The sequence below is a fragment of the Melanerpes formicivorus genome, unplaced genomic scaffold, assembly GCF_026170545.1.
Source record: "Melanerpes formicivorus ecotype bairdi unplaced genomic scaffold, bMelFor1.0.p_v2 SCAF_81, whole genome shotgun sequence".
Classification (NCBI taxonomy): domain Eukaryota; kingdom Metazoa; phylum Chordata; class Aves; order Piciformes; family Picidae; genus Melanerpes; species Melanerpes formicivorus.
In genome coordinates, this window is record NW_027142433.1 from 177,944 (window position 1) to 198,279 (window position 20,336).

The 20,336-nt window shown below is 52.0% G+C and overlaps 2 long non-coding RNA genes across 2 annotated transcripts; both read right to left on the minus strand.

Moving 5' to 3' along the window:
* Window positions 1-839: 839 nt before the first annotated feature.
* LOC137454511 (uncharacterized) lies at window positions 840-6,213 on the minus strand. Its single transcript, XR_010990621.1, has 5 exons — window positions 5,988-6,213; window positions 5,816-5,894; window positions 4,430-4,800; window positions 3,727-3,828; window positions 840-1,497 (listed from the first exon to the last, which is right to left on the minus strand). It is a non-coding gene; the product is annotated as an uncharacterized lncRNA (long non-coding RNA).
* Window positions 6,214-10,283: 4,070 nt separating this feature from the next.
* On the minus strand, window positions 10,284-20,078 carry LOC137454509 (uncharacterized). Its single transcript, XR_010990619.1, has 5 exons — window positions 19,853-20,078; window positions 19,681-19,759; window positions 18,295-18,665; window positions 17,592-17,693; window positions 10,284-10,941 (listed from the first exon to the last, which is right to left on the minus strand). It is a non-coding gene; the product is annotated as an uncharacterized lncRNA (long non-coding RNA).
* Between the last annotated feature and the right edge of the window lie 258 nt (window positions 20,079-20,336).

A 20,336-nucleotide genomic window follows, 5' to 3' on the forward strand; every position in this document is an offset into this window, starting at 1 on the left:
CAGTAATGGCCTCCTCCCGGTGCCCTCCCGGTCCCAACAGTTTCCCCCCACCAAAGGACTGGCAGAGAACTGGAAGCGACTGGGAAGCAGATCCGGGCTAGGGCGCAGGCGCCGGATCCATAGCGACGCTCGAGTCAAGCTCTCCGCTCTCCCCCTAAGAATTTTCGAGCATTCAGCGCAGTTAGGCTGCAGAAATTAGCTCCCCCGGGGCGGCACACGCCGCGGCACGGCTGCACTGCCGGCCGTTACACACCGGGTGGCAGCATTGAGCTCCCCCGGGGCGACACACGCCACGGCACGGCTGCACTGCCGGCCGTTACACACCGGGTGGCAGCACTGAGCACCTCCCTGGGCGTGGGCAGCAGCCGGGCCCCCACGTGGGTTTTATTTTCCAATGCTAAAAGCCTTTTAGAAGCAGAGAGGGCAGACAGGGGTCGTTTCCAAAGCTTTCTTACGCACCAGTCACTCCAAGCCCTCCCTCTCCAGCTGCAAACCAGAGGTTTGCCTCCGCCTCGCCTCACCCCAGTACTTACACTTTTAAAGATAGTGTGGTGCCCTCGGAGAATTTTCAGCACTTTAGGGGGGGGCCCCCAGCCCTCGCTCACCTGCTCCTCTGCTGCAGCAGCCCCCTGCCCCACGTGGCAGAACCAGCCCACCCACAATCCCCCCACTCCCTTTGATTCGCCCCCAGAAAGGCACAAAATAAAGCAAACTGCCCAGCCAGCACCTCCTGCCTTTCACAGCAAGGACTGAACATTGCAGCTTTGGCCAAGACTATCAGCCCAAAGGAAGGCCTGGCCCCTGAGGAGCTAAATGCAAGTGAACTGTCTGACACCACCACAGTCCTGTGAATGTTGCAAAGCAGTAGTGCATGCAGTATAATAATTCGAAAGTTAAGGGCTGCTCAAGCTTTACACAAAGTATCCTATTCAGTTTTGGGTTCCACTTAACACAAAGTACAAGTATAAAAGGTCAGAGGGAAAGCCAACTCTACCTCTGAACTACAGCAAGAAATACTGGAATCAAGGGGCCCTTTCTTCTGCTACTAATAGATGAAGAGAACATGAAAACTGATGGGCTAAACCAACAGGGCAAGATTAGAATAACTAGTAGAGAGAACGGAAGATACAAAGCTTCAACTACATCTGTTTAGCAACGACTCCTACCAGATAACTTCCATGCCATAACTTTACTGAATTCAAACAAGCCAGCTGGCGAAGCGTCTCGCTTACAGGCGGCCGACGAGGACACGCGCAGAAGGAAGAGGCGAGGGAACAAGTCCTGAGCTTTGCTGCAGGCTGTCCTGCGGCTTCCCCTACCGACTCTTTCCCGTACACCACCGCAGAATGAGTTGGGTGAATTTTGTCTCAAACCCATTAAACCCTTTGGTGGTTTCAGCTTCCCGAGGATGTGTCGGCACAAGTCCTTGTCGGGGCACCGCAAACAGGGAGAGACAAAGCTCCGAGATCCAGGAAGAGGACGGCTGAGCAGACACTTCTAAAAGAGAGAAACTTCATCAGCTGAACCTCACACTTCTCCCAGCTTTGCAACAGCAAAGAACTTTGTGAACAACACAGTGGTGCTCCTAAGGAGGTCACCAGCTTGCAAGTTACAGGAGAAATAAAAACCTTTTTATTACAGAAGCACTGGCAAAAATTTACGGACAGGAACAGCAGACGAGGAAATTCTGCAATTGAGCTAACGATAGACATCAGGCCTAGGATCTGGCTACCCTGACAAAGGATGCCAACAGGACAGAGTGAGGCCTCAGCAGCACTCCCAAAAAGCCCCACAGAGAGCCACAGGCTCTGGCCCGTGCCCCACCTACGGGTCGGCCCTCCTGGCAGCAGCGCAACACCACCTCTTCAGGAGCCCAGGGACTGACCTCAGCCCCCTAAGGGCCAGGCAAGGTTGGTTCCTGTCAGCTGCCTAAAGCAGCCTCCCCAGCCCTGCTTACAGGGACCTTGGGCTGCTGCTGGGGACAGAAGGGGGAATGGAGGGCTCCACAACTCGTCACACAGACCCCGAGTACAGGGCTGTTAAGCTGACAGGGTGCCAAGGGAACAGGCTGCCATGAAGGCAGAGACCCAGGCCCTGAACTACAGGGTGGGTCACCTTGCCGCAGCAACACGACCCAGCGGCTTCGCTGTGTCCGACGAATAAAAGGAGGAAGTTCCACAGGAACAGAAGGGAAAACCTTTTCACTGTGTGTGCCAGAGCCCTGGAGCAGGCTGCCCAGAGAGTTAGTGGAGTCTCTGGAGACATTCAAAACCTGCCCCAGGTGATCCTGCACTGGCACAGGGGTTGGACCGGATGCTATTTTGGGGTCCCTTCCAACCCCTAACACTCAGTGATTCTGTGATTAGCTATGCTGGTGACAGAGTCTCACTGAGTGGTCTTTAAAATGTTTTTCTTTTCTTTCAGCCTAGGAGTTTCATATTTAAATAGACCTTCTGCTCTGTCTTCCCCCTTCCTTCTTCCATCTTGCGTCTAAAAACTAGGAGAGCTCGATGAGGTGTATCCTGGGCGTCCCAACGTAACACATCTCAATTGCATACATGGATTTTGTAATCTTTTGCCCCATTGCTTGCACAGGGTGGATTAAGTTCATTACTTAGAGCTTGTCAGGACAGCTGTTGAAGTGTCCTGTGCAATGCAGGAGGAGTTGAATCCCATAGGAAACCACATTACTGTGCTTTGTCAGCCTGGTTATGGTCAGAAACCTCCTTCATTTTTTTTTCTCTTAAACAGATATATCACATGAGTCCCCAGAATTAATTTGCCTCTTCTCATAATTATTTCTTTAAAACTGTCTTAGAAGTGTCACTGTCCTTCCCTCTCCCTCTCTCTAGATACTGGCCTCCTGAGCCCATGGCAGACTTGCACAGAGCTACTGCGAGCACCACTCTGCACGGCCTCTGGGGGGCTTTCAAGCACAGGCACCCCTGGAGAATCCAAACCTAACCTTGCAGCTGGCCTTAGAGCTCCTCTTTGGAAAACTGTCGCTGCCAGGGCCCACAAACCCAACATCCTCTGTCAGCAACCTGGATGTAAGAGCTGAAAAGTGTCAACAGAAATTGTACTTGGACAGCTCAGGAAGATCCTTCAATGAAAGAGCTGGCTCCTCCTGAAGGGCAAGTATGAATGGAGCTCTCAAAGTACCACACTTCAGAGCCTCCTGCTTGCTAGCACTAAGACAATTGTTCATGTAGAACGACTGGCCACTCACTTCAACAAACCCCACAGAACTGGCTCCTATCAACTCTCCAGAAGACACTGCTGCACTAGCTTGGCTGCCTGACCGGCTCAGTTCAGGTGGCTTAGGATCTCACAGAGGGTACCACAAGAACTGAGGGGACTGCAGTCTTTGCAGCTTCAGCTTTCCTTCTCTGCTACTTCTTTTTTCAGATGGATTTTTTTTCAAAGGGACTGCTGGACAGCAGAACAGGATGGATGGCCAGGCCCCAAGAGCGGTGGGGAACAGAGTTAAACCCAGCCGGTGGCCGGCCGGGCACAAGTGGTGTTCCCCAGGACACCCCTTGTGAGAGAGTGAGTCCAGAGAAGGGCCACAAAGCTGGTGAGGGGTCTGGATAACAAGTCTTATGAGGAGTGGCTGAAGGAACTGGGACTGTTTAATCTGCAGAAGAGGAAGCTAAGGGAATTATGGTGTGGTCTGGCTTCAGCTCTCAACTACTTCCACGTTGAACAAGGACAGCTTGTACTCACAGAAGGCACTGGCTGCTTGGGTTCAAGGTTCCTGTAGAGCTCAGGTCTCTGAGACTTCTGAACAGCTGTGCTTAGCCCAAAATCAGACAGTTTCACATCACCCTGGGAAAAAAAAAAATCCAAGAAAAGAATTCAGAAAGATTGTGCTTGAGCAAAAGAAAAGGTTTAACCGCTGCACAGCCTCCTGAGCCCATGGCAGGCTTGCAGAGCTACTGTGAGCACCACTCTGCGCGGCCTCTGGGGGGTTTCAAGCACAGGCACTCCAGGAGACTGCAGGCACTCCACAGAGACTCCAAAACCTCACTGAGAACCCCCCAACTCCTTCAGGACCCCCACAGATTCCCCAACTTAGATGCCCACAAAACCCCTTTGGAGGCACCCAAACCCCCCATCTGATACGCCCAGCTCCGTTTTAGGTACCCCCAGACGCTTCTAATGTCCCCAGACCCGCTGGTGGACCAGCCCAGAACCCCCTGACACTATCCCAGACCCTTTCAGGGGGCTCCACACCCCTTCTAGATGCCCACAAAACCCCTTCACACGCCAAAAGAAACCTTTACCTGCCTCCAAACCCCATTTGGGGCCCACTCAGACCCCTTAGCAGCGGGTGGCAGCAACCAAGTCTGTTGCTCTCACCAATTAAACCCTTTGGTGCTCTCAGCTCTCTGACCCTGTGTCAGTGCAAGTCCTTGTCGGCCGGTACCTTTGTCCTGATCCAGGCGGAGAGAGAACTGCCAGGAACACAGCTTCGCCGCTCCGCTTGCGGCACGCCTGCTGCCGAGGGCAGCCTCGTCCGCAGCCTGCCCGAGAGGAACACGGCCCCCGGGGCCGGGGGACAAACAAAAGCCTTCCACAAAGGAAACAAGGGAAGTCTCTTGGCCACTCTTCACGTGCCGAGTGCGATTGTCATGTGGAACACACCGCGGCATCTGGAATGAGTTTAAGTCCAGGTCTATGGCAGCACAGAGGTTCCTGGAATATCCCGGTACATCGATCCACAGGAGGTTGTCTTTCGGTCCCCAGTCTGATGCTTTGCAGCACAGCCATCACATCATTTCTCTCGAGTGCTTTGAACTGACAATTCATACAGGAGAATAAACCCAAACAGGAGTAAGCAGGTTGGAAAAGAACTTTGATCATCACCGGGCCCAGCAAGAGGACACAGTCTCAGGCTGCACCAGGGGAGGTTTAGGCTAGAGGTTAGGAAGAGGTTCTGCACAGAGAGAGTGATGGCCCATTGGAATGGGCTGCCCAGGGAGGTGGTGGAGTCACCATCTTTGGAGGTGTTCAGGAGGAGACTGGATAGGGTGCTTGGTTGCATGGTTTAGTTGATTAGGTGGTGTTGGATGATAGGTTGGACACGATGATCTTGAAGGTCTCTTCCAACTCGGTCTGGTCTATTCTTTTCTATTCCGTTCCATTCCATACCATTCCATTCCAACACCATCTAATCAACTAAACCATGGCACTGAGTGCCTCATCCAGTCTCTTTCTAAACACTTCCAGTGATGGTGACTCCCTGGGCACCACCTCACTGAGCAGCACATTCCAAAGGCCAATCTCTCTTTCAACCTGCTCTATTCTATTCTATGAAGACCTTCTTCCTAACATCCAGCCTAAACCTCCCCTGGCACAGCTTGAGACTGTGTCCTCTTGCTCTGGTGCTGCTTGCCTGGGAGAAGAGACCAACCCCCACCTGGCTACAACCAGAACTGAGGGGACTGCAGTCTTTGCAGCTTCAGCTTTCCTTCTCTGCTACTTCTTTTTTCAGATGGATTTTTTTTCAAAGGGACTGCTGGACAGCAGAACAGGATGGATGGCCAGGCCCCAAGAGCGGTGGGGAACAGAGTTAAACCCAGCCGGTGGCCGGCCGGGCACAAGTGGTGTTCCCCAGGACACCCCTTGTGAGAGAGTGAGTCCAGAGAAGGGCCACAAAGCTGGTGAGGGGTCTGGATAACAAGTCTTATGAGGAGTGGCTGAGGGAACTGGGACTGTTTAATCTGCAGAAGAGGAAGCTGAGGGAATTATGGTGTGGTCTGGCTTCAGCTCTCAACTACTTCCACGTTGAGCAAGGACAGCTTGTACTCACAGAAGGCACTGGCTGCTTGGGTTCAAGGTTCCTGCAGAGCTCAGGCTATCTCTCTCCATTAGTGAGGTCGTCCTGTCACCTAGGCAGAGAGATGAAAATGCAGCTATGAAATTAGACCACTGGAATCGTGAGAGTCGTTCTGTGTGCGACTCCAGGAGAATCCAAACCTAACCTTGGAGCTGCCCTGAAGAGCTCCTCTTTGGAAAGCTCTCGCTGCCGGGCCCCACAAACCCCACACCCTCTGTCAGCAAACCGGATGTACGAGCTGAAGGGTGTCGACAGAAACTGTACATGGACAGCTCAGGAAGATCCTGCCAGTCCCAGCACACCAGACCTGGAATGATCAAAGAAAGTCCGTTAACATCTCTCTGTGTGTCTGCTCATAGCTTGACGAGAACCCCCCAACTCCTTCAGGACCCCCCCAGATTCCCCAACTTAGATGCCCACAAAACCCCTTTGGAGGCACCCAAACCCCCCATCTCATACGCCCAGCTCCATTTTAGGTACCCCCAGACGCTTCTAATGTCCCCAGACCCGCTGGTAGACCAGCCCAGAACCCCCTGACACTATCCCAGACCCTTTCAGGGGGCTCCACACCCCTTCTAGATGCCCACAAAACCCCTTCACACGCCAAAAGAAACCTTTACCTGCCTCCAAACCCCATTTGGGGGCCACTCAGACCCCTTAGCAGCGGGTGGCAGCAACCAAGTCTGTTGCTCTCACCAATGAAACCAGGATGTTAGGAAGAAGGTCTTCATAGAATAGAATAGAGCAGGTTGAAAGAGAGATTGGCCTTTGGAATGTGCTGCCCAGGGAGGTGGTGGAGTCACCATCACTGGGAGTGTTTAGAAAGAGACTGGATGAGGCACTCAGTGCCATGGTTTAGTTGATTGGAATGGGATGGAATGGACCAGGTTGGAAGAGACCTTCAAGATCATCGTGTCCAAGCTATCATCCAACACCACCTAATCAACTAAACCATGCAACCAAGCACCCTATCCAGTCTCCTCCTGAACACCTCCAAAGATGGTGACTCCACCACCTCCCTGGGCAGCCCATTCCAATGGGCAATCACTCTCTCTGTGCAGAACCTCTTCCTAACCTCTAGCCTAAACCTCCCCTGGCACAGCTTGAGACTGTGTCCTCTTGTTCTGGTGCTGCTTGCCTGGAAGAAGAGACCAACCCCCACCTGGCTACAACCTCCCTTCAGGGAGTCGTAGAAAGCAAGAAGGTCTCCCCTGAGCCTCCTCTTCTCCAGGCTAAGCAACCCCAGCTCCCTCAGCCTCTCCTCACAGGCCTGTGCTCCAAACCCCTCCCCAGCTTTGTTGCCCTTCTCCGGACACCTTCCAGCAACTCAACGTCTTGCTTAAACGGAGGGGCCCAGAACTGGACACGGGACTCAAGGTGTGCCCTAACCAGTGCCAAGTGCAGGGGCAGAATGACCTCCCTGCTCCTGCTGGCCACTCTGATCCTGATATTGGCCAGGTTGCCAGTGGCCTTCTTGGCCACCCGTGCACGCTGCTGGTCACGACCAGAAGACAGGGATCGGAAGAGTCTTTGGCCAAGCTGTAAGCCTCTTCCTAACATCCAGCCTAAACCTCCCCTGGCACAGCTTGAGACTGTGTCCTCTTGTTCTGGTGCTGCTTGCCTGGGAGAAGAGACCAACCCCCACCCGGCTACAACCAGAACTGAGGGGACTGCAATCTTTGCAGCTTCAGCTTTCCTTCTCTGCTACTTCTTTTTTCAGATGGATTTTTTTTCCATAGCGACCACCGGGACGCTGCCCCCCTGGCGCGAGCAGAGCCGGGCTAGGGCGCAGGCGCCGGATCCATAGCGACCACCGGGACGCTGCCCCTGTGGCGCCAGCAGAGCCGGGCTAGGGCGCAGGCGCCGGATCCATAGCGACACTCGAGTCAAGCTCTCCGCTCTCCGCTCTTCCCTTAAGAATTTTCGAGCATTCGGCGCAGTTAGGCTGCAGAAATTAGCTCCCACGGGGCGGCAAACGCCGCGGCACGGCTGCACTGCGGCCCTTACACACAGGGTTGAGCACTGAGCTCCCACGGGGCGCTATACGCCGCGGTACGGCTGCACTGCCGGCCATTACACACCGGGTGGCAGCATTGAGCTCCCCCGGGGCGGCACACGCCGCGGCACGGCTGCACTGCCGGCCATTACACACAGGGTGGCAGCATTGAGCTCCCACGGGGCCTCTGGGTACGGTTGAGGCAGCAGCCGCCACCCCCGCAGAGCCCCACCGGTCAAGCCCGGACACGCCCCCCCCCCCCCCCCCCCCCAAAAGCCCCGCGCTGCCCCGCCGGTGGCCACCCCCCCAAGCCCCGCGCACCTCCAGCGGCTGCTATAGAGAAACCCCACAAAGCAGCAGAGACTGGCACTGACCTGGGACACAGCAGAAGAGCTGCAACCTCTACCAGCCACAACCCTGAAAGCATCTGGCGCCATGTTGTTCAGGGCGGTGCCATGCTGGGGGGTGGGGTTCAGGCTGGGGGGCGGTGACACGCTGAAGGGGGGCGGTGACACGCTGGGCGGGGGCGGTGCCACGCTGGGGGGGGCGGTGCCACGCTGGGGGGGCGGTGCCACGCTGGGGGGGCGGTGCCACGCTGGGGGGGCGGTGCCACGCTGGGGGGGCGGTGACACGCTGGGGGGGCGGTGACACGCTGGGGGGGGCGGTGACACGCTGCGAGGGGCGGTGACACGCTGGGGGGGCGGTGCCACGCTGGGGGGGGCGGTGCCACGCTGGGGGAGGCGGTGACACGCTGGAGGGGGGCGGTGACACGCTGGAGGGGGGGCGGTGACACGCTGGAGGGGGGCGGCGACACGCTGGAGGGGGGCGGTGACACGCTGGAGGGGGGCGGTGACACGCTGGAGGGGGGCGGTGACACGCTGGAGGGGGGCGGTGACACGCTGGAGGGGGGCGGTGACACGCTGGAGGGGGGCGGTGACACGCTGGAGGGGGGGCGGTGACACGCTGGAGGGGGGCGGTGACACGCTGGAGGGGGGCGGTGACACGCTGGAGGGGGGCGGTGACACGCTGGAGGGGGGCGGTGACACGCTGGAGGGGGGGCGGTGACACGCTGGAGGGGGGCGGTGACACGCTGGAGGGGGGGCGGTGACACGCTGGAGGGGGGGCGGTGACACGCTGGAGGGGGGGGCGGTGACACGCTGGGGGGGCGGTGACACGCTGGGGGGGCGGTGACACGCTGGGGGGGCGGTGACACGCTGGGGGGGGCGGTGACACGCTGGGGGGGGCGGTGACACGCTGGGGGGGGCGGTGACACGCTGGGGGGGCGGTGACACGCTGGGGGAGGCGGTGACACGCTGGAGGGGGGCGGTGACACGCTGAGGGGGCGGTGACACGCTGGGGGGGGCGTTGCCTGCGTTGTCACCTCACTCTCAGCTTTCCTTTGGGTTTTATTCCCCTCCAAGACAACACGTTGAGTTCTGAGCAGCTGAGGAGCCCTGGGGAACACCTGTACAGAAATGTTCCTCCAAGAGCTGTCAGAAAAACGTTCGTTCCGCCAGCAGGCAGCTCTGGCTTCAGAGCAAAAGCCTTCTGTGATCATTCTGTTTAGCTCAGCACCAGCTGCAGCCGTCGGTATTACCAAACTACACAGTAATGGCCTCCTCCCGGTGCCCTCCCGGTCCCAACAGTTTCCCCCCACCAAAGGACTGGCAGAGAACTGGAAGCGACTGGGAAGCAGATCCGGGCTAGGGCGCAGGCGCCGGATCCATAGCGACGCTCGAGTCAAGCTCTCCGCTCTCCCCCTAAGAATTTTCGAGCATTCAGCGCAGTTAGGCTGCAGAAATTAGCTCCCCCGGGGCGGCACACGCCGCGGCACGGCTGCACTGCCGGCCGTTACACACCGGGTGGCAGCATTGAGCTCCCCCGGGGCGACACACGCCACGGCACGGCTGCACTGCCGGCCGTTACACACCGGGTGGCAGCACTGAGCACCTCCCTGGGCGTGGGCAGCAGCCGGGCCCCCACGTGGGTTTTATTTTCCAATGCTAAAAGCCTTTTAGAAGCAGAGAGGGCAGACAGGGGTCGTTTCCAAAGCTTTCTTACGCACCAGTCACTCCAAGCCCTCCCTCTCCAGCTGCAAACCAGAGGTTTGCCTCCGCCTCGCCTCACCCCAGTACTTACACTTTTAAAGATAGTGTGGTGCCCTCGGAGAATTTTCAGCACTTTAGGGGGGGGCCCCCAGCCCTCGCTCACCTGCTCCTCTGCTGCAGCAGCCCCCTGCCCCACGTGGCAGAACCAGCCCACCCACAATCCCCCCACTCCCTTTGATTCGCCCCCAGAAAGGCACAAAATAAAGCAAACTGCCCAGCCAGCACCTCCTGCCTTTCACAGCAAGGACTGAACATTGCAGCTTTGGCCAAGACTATCAGCCCAAAGGAAGGCCTGGCCCCTGAGGAGCTAAATGCAAGTGAACTGTCTGACACCACCACAGTCCTGTGAATGTTGCAAAGCAGTAGTGCATGCAGTATAATAATTCGAAAGTTAAGGGCTGCTCAAGCTTTACACAAAGTATCCTATTCAGTTTTGGGTTCCACTTAACACAAAGTACAAGTATAAAAGGTCAGAGGGAAAGCCAACTCTACCTCTGAACTACAGCAAGAAATACTGGAATCAAGGGGCCCTTTCTTCTGCTACTAATAGATGAAGAGAACATGAAAACTGATGGGCTAAACCAACAGGGCAAGATTAGAATAACTAGTAGAGAGAACGGAAGATACAAAGCTTCAACTACATCTGTTTAGCAACGACTCCTACCAGATAACTTCCATGCCATAACTTTACTGAATTCAAACAAGCCAGCTGGCGAAGCGTCTCGCTTACAGGCGGCCGACGAGGACACGCGCAGAAGGAAGAGGCGAGGGAACAAGTCCTGAGCTTTGCTGCAGGCTGTCCTGCGGCTTCCCCTACCGACTCTTTCCCGTACACCACCGCAGAATGAGTTGGGTGAATTTTGTCTCAAACCCATTAAACCCTTTGGTGGTTTCAGCTTCCCGAGGATGTGTCGGCACAAGTCCTTGTCGGGGCACCGCAAACAGGGAGAGACAAAGCTCCGAGATCCAGGAAGAGGACGGCTGAGCAGACACTTCTAAAAGAGAGAAACTTCATCAGCTGAACCTCACACTTCTCCCAGCTTTGCAACAGCAAAGAACTTTGTGAACAACACAGTGGTGCTCCTAAGGAGGTCACCAGCTTGCAAGTTACAGGAGAAATAAAAACCTTTTTATTACAGAAGCACTGGCAAAAATTTACGGACAGGAACAGCAGACGAGGAAATTCTGCAATTGAGCTAACGATAGACATCAGGCCTAGGATCTGGCTACCCTGACAAAGGATGCCAACAGGACAGAGTGAGGCCTCAGCAGCACTCCCAAAAAGCCCCACAGAGAGCCACAGGCTCTGGCCCGTGCCCCACCTACGGGTCGGCCCTCCTGGCAGCAGCGCAACACCACCTCTTCAGGAGCCCAGGGACTGACCTCAGCCCCCTAAGGGCCAGGCAAGGTTGGTTCCTGTCAGCTGCCTAAAGCAGCCTCCCCAGCCCTGCTTACAGGGACCTTGGGCTGCTGCTGGGGACAGAAGGGGGAATGGAGGGCTCCACAACTCGTCACACAGACCCCGAGTACAGGGCTGTTAAGCTGACAGGGTGCCAAGGGAACAGGCTGCCATGAAGGCAGAGACCCAGGCCCTGAACTACAGGGTGGGTCACCTTGCCGCAGCAACACGACCCAGCGGCTTCGCTGTGTCCGACGAATAAAAGGAGGAAGTTCCACAGGAACAGAAGGGAAAACCTTTTCACTGTGTGTGCCAGAGCCCTGGAGCAGGCTGCCCAGAGAGTTAGTGGAGTCTCTGGAGACATTCAAAACCTGCCCCAGGTGATCCTGCACTGGCACAGGGGTTGGACCGTGTTGCAAGAAGGGGCCGCTACAACGACCAATGTGATCAGCGGAATCCAACTTTATTGAGCATCAGACACATCTTATATACAGTTTACTATAACTATGCCTACTTGGTAACATACTATTGGTTACAGATTACATGTCAACCCCACCTCTTGCAGTTTTAACATCCTACTTCAGCAGGCCACACACATCTTGTTTGGATAAGCCCCCTGCTTGTTTTACGACCCTCACGATTACACGACTACAGTGCCCTTGTGACACTTCGTGATAATTCAGCTACATCCATCATGTTCTGTGGCATCCCTTATCTTGGCAGGGCACCAGGCAGTCCTGCAGGTATCCCTTATCTTATCAAAAGGCCAGATGATCCTGCAGGCCTCTTTCCTTTGCCCATTGTACCACAATTCCCCTGTTTTCTTTAACAACTAGAAAAGATTCAGTAAAATGATCAAACTGTTTCATTACACATCTAAATATTATTCGTGCAGCTATAATAATAATAATAATAATAATAATGATGATAAACAAAAAGCGCAATGCTTCCTTGGCCAACCCTTTCGTATTTGATGAAAGGTCATATGTGCTTCTCGGGCCTTTACTGAGGCTGAGACTGGTACAGATAAGGATACCAATTTATCTGCTCGAACGTTTCCTTCTCCCAGGCCAACATCAAACTTATGACTTCTAATATGCAAAATACAATATGATGCTGACCCACATCTTATGGCTTGTTGTAACCTCAACATCAACTCATATAATCTTATTTGTTACATCTTTAATCAGGGCATCCTCTATCCGTTGTACAACCCCTGTAACATACATGGAATCTGACACTATTATTAAGAGGTTGGCTCATCCAATGCTGTAATTCCCACAACACTGCCAACAATTCCAAAGTTTGAAGTGAGTCCTGTGGTTCTGCCTCTAACATCACATGTCTCCTCTGGCTAATACTCTTGTCTTGCCAAGTCACTGCAGCTTTTCGGGAACGCTTCCCTGCGTCTGTAAATACTGTCAGAGCACCCACAATTGGTTACTCCTTATATTTTGGTATACCAATCCACGATTGCTGCGACATCCAGCCTAAAATCTTATCTTGCAAAGGTGCAGTCTTAATGAGAGCACCTTCAAAAATTGTTTGAAAAATGGTATGTTGTGGTTGTAAGGATGGAAAGACCCATTCCAATACTCAGGTCTGTACACTCTCCTGACCTCTTTTCCCCCGTTTTCTTTAAAGCTTGAGTCAAGGACCCCGTAAGGTGTTTTGTTTCTGCTAAGGAAAGGTACTGGGTCCTATTAATGCTCACCATTGGCCTAATGCTGTTTCTTTTTATTTCAAGTTTCTCCTAGCTAAAACGTCCATAATTCTTACATCCTCTCTAAATTTTGTTAAATCACATATAAAATGAAAATTTGAGAACATAGTATGCTTTAACTATTCTTTCTTATAACATAATACCTGAATTCCCCTCTTTTGTTTTTATAACCTAACATTAAAATGTATTTTGTGCTATAATTGATTTTGACTTTTCCTATAACTATTTAAAATTACAACAAACTGATGAGTTAACATTTAAATCCATATAAACATTTTCTCTAATCATACAATCATTGAACAATTATGATATACAGCCCTAAGTATTAAACAATTCTTTAAACTAATCATTATTATCAATCTGCAAATGTGTTACTCTCTATTCCAGTTCTTGAACATGCTTATGCATTGAGACTAAGTGATCTAACAGATTCATACAACACAATTAAAACGATAATATAGGACATAAACCCTTTTGCTAGTTATGGCCTTGATTTCAACATGCGTCACAGCATGCTCCAACCGGTTGTCCATTAATCTTAATGGGACCTTTTACATCAGTTAAAATCTTTTGTGGTCTATTGTCCAACAAGGTACAAGGCTTAAGTTGAACTAATAACAATGTTTTAACAAAGCTGGCATAATACCTGGTCAAAGATAACAGACATTGTAAAAAGGAATTTAGATCTTAATAGTTTCGATCTTTGCATTTCACTCCTCTTATTAACAAAAAATACTTGATTATGCCTGAACACATTGCAAAGATTAAAACGTAAATGCAATCCTTAACACTGTTTTACAATCTGCTTTAGGGATATGTTGCATTTTTATTTTCTCTAGGATAGTCAAAAATCATAAATTGTTTAATAGTAGCAAGATTTCTTTAATCTGTAAAGGTAGATCTGGCCAGGCTCTAGCTTCACAGACAGAAAACTTGCAGGCAAACAGCAAGAGCAAAAGAGCTTCATTGCTTTGCCCAATAGCCTTTTTGCTCATCCTAATAATGCTAATCTCTTATTGATACCATTATATATATATAATCCTTAAAAAAAAAACTATTACAAATACAAAATAAGACCAAAAATCTCATTCCATAATATACCTATAACAAACCCTTAACTTATGCTAATACCAAAAATCCTTAAAACCTTAAAAAACTATGTTAAAATTAATCCATCAAATCAGTGTCTATAAAGAAATGAAATTGTTACATTAACTAAAAAACACTTTCCAAAAATTAAAACCTGTTTACACAGTCCTTAACTATATTACATGGAGCTCCTTTGAAAAGCCTATAGGCACACAATTAAAAAAAAAGGTTCGAACCAAAAGAAAATCATACAATATAAACTCATTACAAAGTACTTACACCTTACTGCAATTACTATGTACCAAGTACCTGTAAATACCAAATGCTTACTTATTCATTATGCTTATTAGAAAAACCTAACAAAACTCGTAAATAACAAATCTCTGAAAGACATTACAATCAGAAATGACAAAATGAGTACTGTTGCTTTAAATCAGAGCAGAGTAGTGCGGCTAAAGCCGCTGCGGGGGAAAGGGGCGGGGGCTGCTGCCGTGGCCGCGGCTGGGTCGCTGCTCCTGTCGGTGCTGTCGGTGTCGGTGGTGCGTCAGCCGGTACGGCCTTGGTCGGAGCCGTCGGTATCCGCGGGGGTCGTCAGGGCTTGCGGGAGGAGTGCGGCCATAAGAAAGCCGTAATTGCGAGCCTCCAAGCGCTCCATTTTTTCTAAGAGGGGCCGTAAAGCAAAGTCGGCGCTGTTTGAATTCCTCGCTGCCGTTGTTGTCTTCCGAATCCGAGCACCCGCTGGCGATGTCAGAGGAAGGTGTTGATAAAAGGGGTCGAACACACTGAGCTGCCTTTTTTCGGCTTTTTCCCCGCTGTGTGCAAACGGCAGTGGTGACGACTGGTAAACGGTGTGGTCGCCGCAAGATGTATCGGGGGCGGCCCCGGTCGATCGGTCGATAGTTCTCAAACACATCTTTCAGCTGCAACTCAGATACACCTGGCGCTGCATCTCGTCCTGACAAAGTTGCTCTAACTGCAGCAGCCATTCGCTGTTCCAGTTCATAGGTTTTAACACAGTTCATGCATTCTCGCCACGGCTTTTGCAGCTTGATGGTAACCCAGTCCCACAGTTTGTCAAAAAGCTTATCTCCTAACTTACGCCATTCTCCTTCTTCATCTCCCTCCTCGTGTAAATGCTCTGCAACCCTTCTCCAATAATCTCTGTTTCTTTGTCCTAAATCATCGTTAACCTCTTCCCTTTTCACTTCCTTTGTCTCCACAACTTCTTCACCCTTCGGCAATTCAGAAGAGTGAGGCGATGGAGGAAATTCCTCCTCTGCATATTCTAACATGGGTACTAACTCCCTTTTCTTTAAAAAATTTAACTTACACTGTCGCTTTTCTAAAAAGCATTTAAATAATTCATACGCTGCCTGCCTATCCATATCCGTATTTAAACGTTAATACCTGTGCGCACAGTCCTCGTTTAAGCAGTTCCCGGCTCTACAGCGTCTTCGGCTTCAAGGCTGTCTTCCCTTTTCTTGCAGCCTCCGGTACTGCTATCCCGGGCCGGCCTTCTTCTTGCCTCCAGGCTTACTCCGAATCTCCCAAGTCCCAAAGAACTTCTTAGATCCTAGCCTTTGTCTTCATTAGCTTGCCCGCATTCTCCACCATTTGTTGCAAGAAGGGGCCGCTACAACGACCAATGTGATCAGCGGAATCCAACTTTATTGAGCATCAGACACATCTTATATACAGTTTACTATAACTATGCCTACTTGGTAACATACTATTGGTTACAGATTACATGTCAACCCCACCTCTTGCAGTTTTAACATCCTACTTCAGCAGGCCACACACATCTTGTTTGGATAAGCCCCCTGCTTGTTTTACGACCCTCACGATTACACGACTACAGTGCCCTTGTGACACTTCGTGATAATTCAGCTACATCCATCATGTTCTGTGGCATCCCTTATCTTGGCAGGGCACCAGGCAGTCCTGCAGGTATCCCTTATCTTATCAAAAGGCCAGATGATCCTGCAGGCCTCTTTCCTTTGCCCATTGTACCACAGGACCGGATGCTATTTTGGGGTCCCTTCCAACCCCTAACACTCAGTGATTCTGTGATTAGCTATGCTGGTGACAGAGTCTCACTGAGTGGTCTTTAAAATGTTTTTCTTTTCTTTCAGCCTAGGAGTTTCATATTTAAATAGACCTTCTGCTCTGTCTTCCCCCTTCCTTCTTCCATCTTGCGTCTAAAAACTAGGAGAGCTCGATGAGGTGTATCCTGGGCGTCCCAACGTAACACATCTCAATTGCATACATGGATTTTGTAATCTTTTGCCCCATTGCTTGCACAGGGTGGATTAAGTTCATTACTTAGAGCTTGTCAGGACAGCTGTTGAAGTGTCCTGTGCAATGCAGGAGGAGTTGAATCCCATAGGAAACCACATTACTGTGCTTTGTCAGCCTGGTTATGGTCAGAAACCTCCTTCATTTTTTTTTCTCTTAAACAGATATATCACATGAGTCCCCAGAATTAATTTGCCTCTTCTCATAATTATTTCTTTAAAACTGTCTTAGAAGTGTCACTGTCCTTCCCTCTCCCTCTCTCTAGATACTGGCCTCCTGAGCCCATGGCAGACTTGCACAGAGCTACTGCGAGCACCACTCTGCACGGCCTCTGGGGGGCTTTCAAGCACAGGCACCCCTGGAGAATCCAAACCTAACCTTGCAGCTGGCCTTAGAGCTCCTCTTTGGAAAACTGTCGCTGCCAGGGCCCACAAACCCAACATCCTCTGTCAGCAACCTGGATGTAAGAGCTGAAAAGTGTCAACAGAAATTGTACTTGGACAGCTCAGGAAGATCCTTCAATGAAAGAGCTGGCTCCTCCTGAAGGGCAAGTATGAATGGAGCTCTCAAAGTACCACACTTCAGAGCCTCCTGCTTGCTAGCACTAAGACAATTGTTCATGTAGAACGACTGGCCACTCACTTCAACAAACCCCACAGAACTGGCTCCTATCAACTCTCCAGAAGACACTGCTGCACTAGCTTGGCTGCCTGACCGGCTCAGTTCAGGTGGCTTAGGATCTCACAGAGGGTACCACAAGAACTGAGGGGACTGCAGTCTTTGCAGCTTCAGCTTTCCTTCTCTGCTACTTCTTTTTTCAGATGGATTTTTTTTCAAAGGGACTGCTGGACAGCAGAACAGGATGGATGGCCAGGCCCCAAGAGCGGTGGGGAACAGAGTTAAACCCAGCCGGTGGCCGGCCGGGCACAAGTGGTGTTCCCCAGGACACCCCTTGTGAGAGAGTGAGTCCAGAGAAGGGCCACAAAGCTGGTGAGGGGTCTGGATAACAAGTCTTATGAGGAGTGGCTGAAGGAACTGGGACTGTTTAATCTGCAGAAGAGGAAGCTAAGGGAATTATGGTGTGGTCTGGCTTCAGCTCTCAACTACTTCCACGTTGAACAAGGACAGCTTGTACTCACAGAAGGCACTGGCTGCTTGGGTTCAAGGTTCCTGTAGAGCTCAGGTCTCTGAGACTTCTGAACAGCTGTGCTTAGCCCAAAATCAGACAGTTTCACATCACCCTGGGAAAAAAAAAAATCCAAGAAAAGAATTCAGAAAGATTGTGCTTGAGCAAAAGAAAAGGTTTAACCGCTGCACAGCCTCCTGAGCCCATGGCAGGCTTGCAGAGCTACTGTGAGCACCACTCTGCGCGGCCTCTGGGGGGTTTCAAGCACAGGCACTCCAGGAGACTGCAGGCACTCCACAGAGACTCCAAAACCTCACTGAGAACCCCCCAACTCCTTCAGGACCCCCACAGATTCCCCAACTTAGATGCCCACAAAACCCCTTTGGAGGCACCCAAACCCCCCATCTGATACGCCCAGCTCCGTTTTAGGTACCCCCAGACGCTTCTAATGTCCCCAGACCCGCTGGTGGACCAGCCCAGAACCCCCTGACACTATCCCAGACCCTTTCAGGGGGCTCCACACCCCTTCTAGATGCCCACAAAACCCCTTCACACGCCAAAAGAAACCTTTACCTGCCTCCAAACCCCATTTGGGGCCCACTCAGACCCCTTAGCAGCGGGTGGCAGCAACCAAGTCTGTTGCTCTCACCAATTAAACCCTTTGGTGCTCTCAGCTCTCTGACCCTGTGTCAGTGCAAGTCCTTGTCGGCCGGTACCTTTGTCCTGATCCAGGCGGAGAGAGAACTGCCAGGAACACAGCTTCGCCGCTCCGCTTGCGGCACGCCTGCTGCCGAGGGCAGCCTCGTCCGCAGCCTGCCCGAGAGGAACACGGCCCCCGGGGCCGGGGGACAAACAAAAGCCTTCCACAAAGGAAACAAGGGAAGTCTCTTGGCCACTCTTCACGTGCCGAGTGCGATTGTCATGTGGAACACACCGCGGCATCTGGAATGAGTTTAAGTCCAGGTCTATGGCAGCACAGAGGTTCCTGGAATATCCCGGTACATCGATCCACAGGAGGTTGTCTTTCGGTCCCCAGTCTGATGCTTTGCAGCACAGCCATCACATCATTTCTCTCGAGTGCTTTGAACTGACAATTCATACAGGAGAATAAACCCAAACAGGAGTAAGCAGGTTGGAAAAGAACTTTGATCATCACCGGGCCCAGCAAGAGGACACAGTCTCAGGCTGCACCAGGGGAGGTTTAGGCTAGAGGTTAGGAAGAGGTTCTGCACAGAGAGAGTGATGGCCCATTGGAATGGGCTGCCCAGGGAGGTGGTGGAGTCACCATCTTTGGAGGTGTTCAGGAGGAGACTGGATAGGGTGCTTGGTTGCATGGTTTAGTTGATTAGGTGGTGTTGGATGATAGGTTGGACACGATGATCTTGAAGGTCTCTTCCAACTCGGTCTGGTCTATTCTTTTCTATTCCGTTCCATTCCATACCATTCCATTCCAACACCATCTAATCAACTAAACCATGGCACTGAGTGCCTCATCCAGTCTCTTTCTAAACACTTCCAGTGATGGTGACTCCCTGGGCACCACCTCACTGAGCAGCACATTCCAAAGGCCAATCTCTCTTTCAACCTGCTCTATTCTATTCTATGAAGACCTTCTTCCTAACATCCAGCCTAAACCTCCCCTGGCACAGCTTGAGACTGTGTCCTCTTGCTCTGGTGCTGCTTGCCTGGGAGAAGAGACCAACCCCCACCTGGCTACAACCAGAACTGAGGGGACTGCAGTCTTTGCAGCTTCAGCTTTCCTTCTCTGCTACTTCTTTTTTCAGATGGATTTTTTTTCAAAGGGACTGCTGGACAGCAGAACAGGATGGATGGCCAGGCCCCAAGAGCGGTGGGGAACAGAGTTAAACCCAGCCGGTGGCCGGCCGGGCACAAGTGGTGTTCCCCAGGACACCCCTTGTGAGAGAGTGAGTCCAGAGAAGGGCCACAAAGCTGGTGAGGGGTCTGGATAACAAGTCTTATGAGGAGTGGCTGAGGGAACTGGGACTGTTTAATCTGCAGAAGAGGAAGCTGAGGGAATTATGGTGTGGTCTGGCTTCAGCTCTCAACTACTTCCACGTTGAGCAAGGACAGCTTGTACTCACAGAAGGCACTGGCTGCTTGGGTTCAAGGTTCCTGCAGAGCTCAGGCTATCTCTCTCCATTAGTGAGGTCGTCCTGTCACCTAGGCAGAGAGATGAAAATGCAGCTATGAAATTAGACCACTGGAATCGTGAGAGTCGTTCTGTGTGCGACTCCAGGAGAATCCAAACCTAACCTTGGAGCTGCCCTGAAGAGCTCCTCTTTGGAAAGCTCTCGCTGCCGGGCCCCACAAACCCCACACCCTCTGTCAGCAAACCGGATGTACGAGCTGAAGGGTGTCGACAGAAACTGTACATGGACAGCTCAGGAAGATCCTGCCAGTCCCAGCACACCAGACCTGGAATGATCAAAGAAAGTCCGTTAACATCTCTCTGTGTGTCTGCTCATAGCTTGACGAGAACCCCCCAACTCCTTCAGGACCCCCCCAGATTCCCCAACTTAGATGCCCACAAAACCCCTTTGGAGGCACCCAAACCCCCCATCTCATACGCCCAGCTCCATTTTAGGTACCCCCAGACGCTTCTAATGTCCCCAGACCCGCTGGTAGACCAGCCCAGAACCCCCTGACACTATCCCAGACCCTTTCAGGGGGCTCCACACCCCTTCTAGATGCCCACAAAACCCCTTCACACGCCAAAAGAAACCTTTACCTGCCTCCA